The following is an 11,386-nucleotide window of genomic DNA, read 5'->3' as shown; positions in this document are numbered from 1 at the left end:
TGATCTAGTGCAGTGTGTCACTGCCTATGCCAGGGGGCTGGAACTAGATGATCTTCAGTGTCCCTTCCAAAGCAAACCATTCTATGGAGGCTTTCAAAACCTGCCTGGATGCATTCCTGTGCAGCCCACCCTAGGTATCACAGTATCATCAGGGTTGGAAGAGACCTCACAGATCATCAAGTCCAACCCTTAGGTGATCCTACTTTTGTCAGGGGGGGTGGACTCTAATCTCTAGAGGTCCTTTCTAACCTCCAACATTCTGTGATTCTGTAATATGACTAATCTCAAAGTACTTGTACAATAAGCATGGCTAGCTCTAGCAAGACTATTTCCCCCTGTATGTTCTGAAATGGTAAACTGCATTCTATTGCTATCAAATGCTCCCCAATTGTCTTTCCTATAGGAAACTTAACTCCAACGTGACCAGAGTTTGGTAGCAGAAACTGTTTTGCCTGGCAGAGCATAACTATCTGGGTTCATGAAGAAGGTTCTGATCATGCACTGCATTGTGGTTTTAAGCAGGCCAGATTGCTCTGTTACCTCTTCAAGGGGCAAAAGAAAACTGCTCACACAGAGGATTGGAGAATTGGAAAGCTTTATTGGAAAGGCTATTTGCAACTACTTACAATAGTGCAGGAACACAAAAGACACAAAAATCCATAGTACATCTCTGTCATGCTTTACTTAGGCCAAAGCTTTACATGAGAAACAAAATCCCAGGCTCACATGCCACCCCCACCCATGCCTCTCTACCCCCATACCAAAACCACTATAACACAGCACAGAATTCAGCTTAGCAACTCCAGGCCAAATTAAGCCAGTCCAGGCCTAATTGGTAGCACTGCCAGTGCTGGCCAGGTCTTATGTCCCCCTCCAGCAAGATAGGAACCTCCTTGTCCTTCTTGGTTGGGGGGAAAGAAAGGGGAAAACCTGATTTCCCAGCCAGATTTATAGTGATGCAGAACTCATGGCTATGAAACAAAAAGATTACAGGTTGCAGCACACCTCCCCAGATCTCTCTGGCTCCTGGAGGTCTGTAACTTTGTGGTTCTCAAAGGCAACCAGCTCAAATGGCCACACACTGAAAAAGAGTGGTAATAAAACTGAATGAATACACACACCAGGACAACAGTTTCATAACAAAAATAGCTGATAACATTTACATTCAAAATGAAAGGTGTGACAAGTAGAATGCTAGTCTGGATTCTCAAGTTTGCATGAAGAGTAACAGTGAATCATTACTATAATAACAATTTATTACTTGGACAATTCAATAGAGAAGACTTTCTGATGACAACATGGTTAGTAAGTGCAGGCAGTCAGAACTGCTCCAGGTGGGAGAAACAAAGGGCAACAAAGCTGGTGAGGGGCCTGGAGCACAAATCCTATGAGGAGAGGTTGAGGGAGCTGGGCTTGTTTAGCCTGGAGAAGAGGAGGCTCAGGGGTGATCTTATTACTGTCTACAACTACCTGAAGGGCCATTGTAGCCAGGTGGGGGGTGGCCTCTTCTGCCAGGTAACCAGCAATAGAACAAGGGGACACAGTCTCAAGTTGTTCCAGGGTAGGTATAGGCTGGATATTAGGAAGAAGTTCTTCCCAGAGAGAGTGATTGGCATTGGAATGGGCTGCCCAGGGAGGTGGTGGAGGCACCGTCCCTGGGGGTCTTCAAGAAAAGCCTGGCTGAGGCACTTAGTGCCATGGTCTGGTTGACTGGCTAGGGCTGGGTGCTAGGTTGGACTGGATGATCTTGGAGGTCTCTTCCAACCTGTTTGATTCTATGATTCTAAAGGTGATGTCTACTTCACTCATAGGCTTGCTGAGATGTATTAGCACAAGAATCCAAACATAGATTAGGGAGTTGCTCTTCACCTGAGCTGTATTTCTCTAACCTCACACTCAGTCTCTGTTTAATCCACTTTGCTTCCTAATCCCCCTGGCCAAACCTCCATTCTTTCTTGGGGCACAAGGCAACGTCTGGGGTAAGGTAGAGGGATGGGAAAAGGTGGAAGGGCCCCTTGAAGGGATTGGGAGCCCCTCCTGGGGACTCAGGTTTCTGGGAGGGCTGTTGTGTTTCTGTATTACATTTTACCTTGTCTATTTCTGTCTATACTGTAACTATCTGCTTGTATATTGTGCTGAGCTGTAAAAAAACTTCATTCAAATTTCCAGAGGCAGCTGAGTCTAGTCTGGGTGATTTCCAAAGCGTGGGGGGCAGGGGACACTCAAACCATCACAACTTAAAAAAGGGCAGAACCTCTGACCAGAAGTTGAGAAAGTGTCCCAAAAATCCCAGTGAGGAAAGTCTACAAGCTATAGAATACACTGCAGATCTCATAACCCCTTTTGGCCTCAGCCAGCCTTTTCTTCTGCAGTGAGCATGACATGAGCATAGTGGGGAACAACAGTTTCTTACTCCTCTTGGCTTTCACTGCACCATTGTGGGGACTATCCCTCCTCCCATCCACCATCCATTCTAGTCGGGGTAGCCAACTGAAATGAAACCTACTGTTCCTGCTTCATAAATTCATAGCATCAAATCAGTCTTAACTTTCCCTTAGACAACATCTGTGAAATAGAAAGAGTATATGACAATAGGCACAGAAATGTGTACAAGTTATTTTGCCTCTTGACATGAGCTTGGGGTTTTGTGGTTTTTAACATCTTTTCCATCCTTCCTAACCATCATCATGAAACTACAAAGTAAGATAAATAATGTTGCAGCATCTTAAGAGGCCACTCTCAAATCTGTTTTCTAGATGTTTGAGTTCAGAAGTGTTTGGATTTTGGCTGGCTCAGATAGTCCTGAAATTATTTACATCATTAACACAACTGCATATAAAGATAGAAAATTACCCTTTAAAAATGGAAGGCAATAGGTTACAAAGATTCCCAACAGCATACTACACATTTGTGCCAATTTGAGGCTAACTGGAATATTTTAATGAGAAAAATTAGATTATAGGCTGTGAAAAGGAAACGAAGGTGATGGCTGCTTTACCCATAGGCTTGCTGAGGTGTATGAAAACAAGAACACAAACACAGATAAGAGAATTGGGAGTATGTTTGTGTCTGTTGGAGCCTGTGTTTTCTCCCTGGTCTGCTTCTGTGTAACTAATCCTTCTGCTTGTAACCCCACCTTGACTATCCTCCACACTCACCTTGAATGCAAGGCAAACTCTGGGATAAGGTAGAAGAGTGGAAAGAAGGTGGAAGGGTTATTGGGAGCCCCTCCTGGGGACTCTGATTTCTAGGAGGGGTATTCTGTATTACATGCAACTTGTATATTTATGTGCATAGCTGTATATATTATAAATACCTGCTTGTAGATTGTGCTAAGCTGTAAATATAGCTTCATTCTTTAATTTCCAGCCAGCTGAGTCTAGCCTGGGTGATTTTACAAGAGTGGGAGAAGTGGGTAACTCCCCAACCATCACAGCATTACTTTTCATTATTTGAAAATGTATAGTACCAGGAAAATACACCCAAAAAACCCAAAACAAAACACAAAAAAACCTCACAGGTGAAATGCAAAGATATTTGGCTGTCTTACAGGCTATCTACCCTGATGTAGGGTGGGGTCTCCCTGCCCATGGCAGTGGGGTTGGAACTAGATGATCCTTGTGGTCCCTTCCAACCCCAACTGTGAAAAGGAAACAAAGGTGATGGCTACCTCACACATAGGCTTGCTGAGGTGTATAAAAACAAGAACACGAACACAGATAAGATAATTGGGGGTATGTTTGTGTCTGTTGGAGCCTGTGTTTTCTCCCTGGTCTGCTCCTGTGTAACTAATCTTTCTGCTTGTAACCCCCCTTGCCAATCCTCCACACTCACCTTGAATGCAAGGCAAACTCTGGGATAAGGTAGAAGGGTGGAAAGAAGGTGGAAGGGTTATTGGGAGCCCCTCCTGGGGACTCTGATTTCTAGGAGGGGTATTCTGTATTACATGCAACTTGTATATTTATGTGCATAGCTGTATATATTGTAAATACCTGCTTGTATATTGTGCTAAGCTGTAAATATAAAGCTTCATTCTTTATTTTCCAGCCAGCTGAGTCTAGCCTGGGTGATTTGCAAGAGTGGGAGAAGTGGGTAACTCCCCAACCATCACAACATTACTTTTCATTATTTGAAAAAGTATAGTACTAGGAAAACACACCCAAAAAAACCAAACCAAAACACAAAAAAACCTCACAGGTGAAATGCAAAGATATTTGGCTATCTTACAGGCTATCTACCCTGATCTAGGGTGGGGTCTCCCTGCCCATGGCAGTGGGGTTGGAACTAGATGATCCTTGTGGTCCCTTCCACTATGATACTCTGCTTTGGGAAAGGACACATTACAAATCTTTCTTCTGGCAAATCTCAAGCCAGGATTAACAATCAAGATCTTAAGAAAAATCTCATTATATTAGGAAAAAAACCACCAACTAATAGGGATAAAACCCCAACATATTCTTTAAATCAGAACTGTTAGTTCTGTAAGTGTGATTTTGCAGGATATTCAAACCCCTTTTCAGATCAATAGTATAAACAGCTTTTTTTTAACTAGTAGGTTTCTCAGATAATAACTTAAGTGCTTCTAATTCCTGACTAATAAGGTTATAAGTTATTGGCACTCACTCTACTGTATCTTATTATCAGAAGGCTGCAGTGCATTCTTCTGATTGCTCTAATATAATAAGCAGCAGAAGCTCAATTTATGACTGGAGTCTTTATTCTCATTTCACATTTTATGATGTTTTACTTCTGCTTTGTATAATGAGACCAGACAGAATCTCCTAATCCAAGGAATTTGAATGCAAGGAAGTAAAACATCAACATTCACATTCCATAGAAGGGAAGGCACTGTCAGAGGGAGCTGTCTAAAATGGTATCTCCCTCAGGTCACAAGTCAAGGCACTAGAACAATGCCTTTTAAAAGTTATGGCCAAATCTCTGTTATTGTCATTTTAATGAGCAAAACCTCTTAGACTGCTTTAGGGACAAACTATGTCTTAAAATACTTCAGACATTCTTTGTAACACACATGAAAAATTACTGTGGGTCTTCAAACAATTCTATGACTACACAGTGCTACTCACCCCTAAGCTTCCACTTCAGCCAAGTAGTTCAGCTCATCTCCACTGAGCAAAAAGCAGCAGCTAAACAGAGAGGAGCTCAGCCTAAGTGAAAAAGCCCAGCCAGCACCCATGGGTGATGCTTCAGGAACCATTGAGCCTTTGAGCCTAATCCTAACGAACCGGGGGGCCAACCAGGCCCCCCGGCCTTTAGATCACCTCCACCATTCACCCAGTGTGTACCATGGGGACTCACCAGTGATGATGAGAGGAGGATCCCTCTGCCCAAATGGGCAAACTTAGGGCTTCTGCCTTCCTGAGCCCATTAAATAGGGGAGGGAGGGCAAAGTGGCCACACCTGGGGTGGGAGGAGACTCCAGCAGCAGTGCTCTGGGTTTGGGGAATAAAAAGGGAAAATATGGGGTGGGAAAGGAACAGCTGTGGTGGGAAAGGGAAGGTGGTTTTGAAAGGAGGTCAATGGAGAAGAAAAGGAGGAAGATTAAAAAAGAAACATGGGTAAAGGAAGGAGGTGAAAAGAAAAGGAGAAGATGGGGGGAAATAGATGGAGAGGAAAGGAGGGAAAACTGCACTGGGCAGGGCATGGAGGGGAAAGGGTCCTGCTTTGGCAGGGGGGCTTGGACTCTTTTTGAGGTCCCTTCCAGCCCTTAGCATTCTGTGGTTCTGTGAAAGTACTGAATAAATTGTACTTCCAGGAGCGTGACACTAGGATACAATCTGGAGCAGCACTCTTCTTGCAGCTTTGCTTCTGAAGACAGACATTTGTACCAGGGCTCTGACTGTGTGCCACAGAACAAGCAGTTCACTGTTGCACAATCTGTCTCCTCTAACAGCTCGCCTCAAATTTGCAAGAGTTCCCACCACAATCCTCTGCCATAGACTTGTGTAGGTGGAGGACTTAGAACCCTTGTGAAAACAGAACAGTGTTTCCTTCTGCTGCTCCTGTCTTTCAGACCTTACACTACTCCATATTTCTTAGGTATCACCTTTACAAGTTCTAAAGGGCAACTGCTGATTCTGCATTGGAATAAACCCCCCCACACACAAAAAACAAATGGACTTGTAAATGAACTTTGAGCCACTGCATCTGTCTCTGTGAAAGAAACCACATTCATCCTACTCTTCACTGTGAAGGTTTAGTCTGTGTGAAGGTAGCAGCCAAGAAATCAGTCATTTTTCATGCCTTGCAACAGATCTCCTTAACACTGTTATTTACATACTATTGATTTGTTATGTTTGGCCATCTGCTTGTGGGGGAAATACTGCAGGCATGTTTCATTTTCTTAAAAAGCTTACCAAAATCTCTTCTTCCCACCCCCCCACCCCCCCCCCCCCCCTTATAAATATTCTATGTTCTTTTCATCCTTTTAGAAAAATGCTACATAATGATAATCCAAGACATTACCCTCAGTGAAGCATCATCTGCAGGTTTCTAGAGCACTGAATGGATGCTTCTAAGTACTTCTTTCACTCTAGAGACTTTACTTTTCCACTTCTAAAATTAAATGGAAAGTGTGGTTTCACATAGTTTAACTCTATCTTCCTCTACTTAAAATCCTCTACATAAAGCAAATAATTCTGAGTCAGTTAATACCTTTAAAGAACAGATCAAGTTTACCACAGGAAAAAAAAAAAGACAAGGACCATGTAAAATCTACATTCCATATCAAATTCAGCTAGAAGACCTGCTAGGCTAATATCCTAGAAGCTATAAATCCTTTCACAGAAGCTGCTTTGAACACAGTAGCTGATCTGAAATGCCCTGTGATTTAAATCCAGGCTGTATACAAAGTAATCCTCACACAACTGAATCCTATTTAACTTCTTGAAAAACATCTGAATTTGAATGTGCAAAAAGCAAGAGTTTCAAAACCCCCACTTTCAAATGTGCATTTAACCTCAATCTCTTTTTCTGACTCTCTCTTGAAGTATACCACCTGTACATCCATCTCAATTATATGTTCATGTATATACATATATTTAAATGCATAATGGAGGCAGCTTACTAGGAACAGATTTGTATTAGATGTTCCCTCAATTCAAAGACTACCACTACAAATACCAATGCTTGGTCACAGTTTGGACAGCCATATGCTATATCTTTGCTCTGTGCTTCTTTTGAGCTGGGAAGTAGGAAGCACTTTGACATTAATCATAGAATAGAATCATAGAATCAACCAGGTTGGAAGAGATCTCCAGGATCATCCAGTCCAAGCTAGCATCCAGCCCTGTTCAATAAACAAGGCCATGGCACTATGTGCCTCATCATAGAATCAACCAGATTGGAAGAGACCTCCAAGATCATCCAGACCAACCTATCACCCAGCCCTGTTCAATCACCTAGACCATGGCACTATGTGCCTCATCATAGAATCATAGAATCAATCAGGTTGCAAAAGAGACCTCCAAGATCATCCAGTCCAACCTAACACTCAGCCCTGTCCAATCAACTAGACCACGGCACTATGTGCCTCATCATAGAATCATAGAATCAACCAAGTAGGAAGAGACCTCCAAGATCATCCAGTCCAACCTAGCACCCAACCCTGTCCAATCAACTAGACTAAGGCACTAAGTGCCTCATCCAGGCTTTTTTTGAACACCTCCAGGGATGGCCACTCCACCACCTCCCTGGGCAGCCCATGGTTAAAAGGCTCCTGATGCTGTACCAATGACAACTGTATTAATAAAAGGAAGTTATTTTCAGGTTTGACATAAGTAATATTGATGCAAAACTTAACGAGTTTCTTGGGTTTGTTTTGTTATTTGTTTGTTTCCCTTGCTGTTGGATTTATCAGCTAAACAGTGGCCTTTTTTTCCTAGTGCAGCCTAAGTATCAGGGATGCATCAGGACTAATTACTTAAATATCATGCATAGAAAAAATAAAACAATGTATCTGAAAAGACTGCAGAGTAGCCTGACTTTCACTGTGTCTTGCTCTGTCATTCCTTTTCTGTCATAGAATCATAGAATTAACCAGGTTGGCAGAGACCTCCAAGATCATCCAGTCCAACCAAGCACCCAGCCCTATCCAATCAACTAGACTATGGCACTGACTATGAAGCAAATTGCAGTTGAAATGGATGGGTGGCAAGGGGAAAAGTAAACCAAAGCAATTGCTCCCCAGAATGGCTACTGGATGACCATTCACATTCACTTGTCCTTTGTGCTGTGATTACATCTGAGCAAGAACATCACTAAAACCACACTTTCAGTCATATATATGGCATGGCTATAAGAGAGTAGTAAAAGGAGGGAGAGAGGAATGAGGGATTATTAATTAGGTTTAGGACCTTCTAATAAATAGAATGATGTCTCAGCACCATCACTAAGCTGATCTATGTCAAAATCCATATCCTCATTTGCAAATTTATGGGTATTTAAGATGAACAAGGCAACATTTTTTTCTCTTTTTTTTTTAGATGGCTTCTGCACACTTCATGTTTAGCACTGAAAACAAATAATAAATACATACCTGAACAACTTTTCTAATATTTACCTAAAGGAAACCATGTGCCTTCAGTTAGAGTAATTAGGCATTTGAAACAAAACTTATCTTCCAGTGCTGCTGAATAAAGTATCGTAGAATCATAGAATCAGTCAGGGTTGGAAGGGACCACAAGGATCAGCTAGTTCCAACCCCCCTGCCATGGGCACAGACATCTTACCCTAGAGCAGGCTGCCCAGAGCCTCATTCAGCCTGGCCTTAAACACCTCCAGCAATGGGGCCTCAACCACCAACCTGGGCAACCCATTCCAGCCTCTCACCACTCTCATGCTCAACAACTTCCTCCTTACCTCCAGACTGAACTTATCGATCTGCAGCTTTGCTCCATTCCTTCCAGTCCTGTCTGTCCCTGAGAGTCTAAAAAGTCCCTCCCCAGATTTTTTGTAGCCCCCTTTCAGATACTGGAAGGCCACAAGAAGGTCACCTGGGAGCTTCCTCTTCTCCAGACTGAACAGCCCCAACTCTTTCAGTCTGTTCTCACAGCAGAGCTGCTCCAACTGCTCTGAGCATCCTCGTGGCCCTTCTCCAGACACCTTCCAGCATGTCTACATCCTTCTTATAATGGGGACTCCAGAACTGGATGCAGTACTCCAGGTGGGGTCTCAGCAGAGCAGAATAGAGGGGGAGAATCACCTCCCTCACCCTGCTGGCCACACTTCTCCTGCTGCAGCCCAGGATCTGGTTGGCTTTCTGGGCTGCAAGTGCACACTGCTGGCTCATGTTGAGCTTCTGGTCCAGCAGCACCCCCAGGTCCCTCTCCTCAGGGCTGCTTTCCAGCCACTCACTGCCCAGTCAGGATTTGTGCTTGGGGTTGCCTCAACCCAGATGCAGGGCCTTGTGCTTGGTCTTGTTGAACCTCATGAGAGGCTCGTGCCCACCTCTGCAGACTGGTCAGGTCCCTCTCAAAAATAAAAGAAGTTTGCAATATCAAGAGCTGCATTTTCCTACTCAGAAGAGCTGTTTCCCTCATTTTTTATTCCAAAGCTCCTGTTAGTTCTTTACTCATAGATCCAGGGGAAAAATAATTTGAGGCTTTTTACAAGATGACCATTTAGTGAACTCCACAGATTGACAAGTAAAACACTGAAGCAGCATATGCACATTAATCCCCAAAATGCCAATGAGCAAACAGATGCCAAGGCAGTAGTGATAGATACCTAGGTAGAAGACCTCTCCTCTTTCACTCTGAGGACTGCCAGATATGACTCATTAATCGTCATTATCATCATCCCCATCACCTTATAATTCTGTATGCAAAACTGTTTCACTTTTCTAGAAAAACAAAGGAAGAAAACACTGCCAAACTTCACCAAAATGATCCTGTGGTTTGATCTTTTTGCATCCACAGAGAAACTGATTTGGATGGAATTTGTTCTACAGGCCACAGAACAAAGTTCCATACCAAAGTGGATCGTTTGCATTCTGCTACAGTGATGTATACTTGGAACAAGAACAGTTAGAATTTAATCTTATGCTTGTGGAAATCTGCAGAAGATCAATGGACAAAGCTACACAGACCAACGTGATCAGAGTGATGCCTCATGATTCAATGTGAATCCCACTGGAGACCCTTATTGTTCATTCTGACTCCATTTATATAGTCTTGAGCATAGACCACACAGCTACACATTAGCATAACCTAGGCAAGCACAACCCAGTCTTTTACACACACCAAGCCTTGTTTTTCTCCTTAACCAGATGCCCACTTATCTCTTCCACCCCACACAAGGCATCCTGAAGCTGTAGGAACCAAGGTCAAAATGCTCACTTTGCTTGTTATTATCACGCAGGCAGACCCTTCATGACCCCTTTGCAGAATTCACAGCAACTCTTAATAATCAGCTAAGAAGCCAGGATTGCTCACATGGCCATTCTCTTCAAGAAATTCCTCCACAGAAATCCAGATTCCTACTGCTGGAAACAAAACACAGAGCTCAGCTATTTTAATACAAGGGATATGTTTCACAGCTCTGATTCAATTGTGGGGACAGTGGCACTGTATGCTGGTCAATTTACTACAGTACTCCATTGCTCTCTTTCTTGACCCATAGATATCTAGACTCATAAAAAGAGAAAAAACAAAGAAGAAGCTACCTTTCAAAGGAGAAAGCTGTTCCTTGAAAGGTCAAGAGTATATTACATAGTATCACAGTATCACCAAGGTTGGAAGAGACCTCACAGATCATCAAGTCCAACCCTTTACCACACAGCTCAAGGCTAGACCATGGCACCAAGTGCCATGTCCAACCTTGCCTTGAACTGCCCCAGGGACAGCGACTCCACCACCTCCCCGGGCAGCCCATTCCAGTGTCCAATGACTCTCTCAGTGAAGAACTTTCCAGAAGTTTCCAGAAGAAACATTACTGAATATCAATCATGAAGTACAAAATGAAAACTTCCTAAGGCTCTTACAGCTCTGCTGACTTTGGGTGTCAAGATGTAGCTCTAATCAGTAGGGCACACATATATGTGTGCTAAACACACTACCATTGGTATGTTCTGGCAGGGCTTCACCACAGAAGAATGACAAGCTTCACACTACTTGAGCCTTGTTTCTCCCTAAATAGAGTTGAAAATCAGTGGCATTTCTTTTCTAATTGCAAAATCTTCTATCACCTCCTGTGTGACAACAAAGCTGCTCCCTGCAGATATATGGCTTTTGTATTGTAATGAGCCATCCTTTAGCTTCTAGCTGTTGCTGAGCTAGAACCAGTGATGTGAATTTTCAGCTGTCACCATTCAGTAGCTAGATGAATGTAGCATGGAAATGAATGGGTTATTAAAAGATACAAAGGTTGT

General features: G+C 43.1%; 1 long non-coding RNA gene across 1 annotated transcript; it reads right to left on the bottom strand.

Moving 5' to 3' along the window:
- Window positions 1-576: 576 nt before the first annotated feature.
- LOC135180087 (uncharacterized) lies at window positions 577-5,353 on the bottom strand. The gene is made up of 3 exons (XR_010304266.1): window positions 5,317-5,353; window positions 2,507-2,565; window positions 577-1,081 (listed from the first exon to the last, which is right to left on the bottom strand). It is a non-coding gene; the product is annotated as an uncharacterized LOC135180087 (long non-coding RNA).
- Between the last annotated feature and the right edge of the window lie 6,033 nt (window positions 5,354-11,386).

The sequence above is a fragment of the Pogoniulus pusillus genome, chromosome 12 (assembly GCF_015220805.1).
Source record: "Pogoniulus pusillus isolate bPogPus1 chromosome 12, bPogPus1.pri, whole genome shotgun sequence".
Classification (NCBI taxonomy): Eukaryota; Metazoa; Chordata; class Aves; order Piciformes; family Lybiidae; genus Pogoniulus; species Pogoniulus pusillus.
This window is presented reverse-complemented; position numbering and strand designations above follow the sequence as displayed.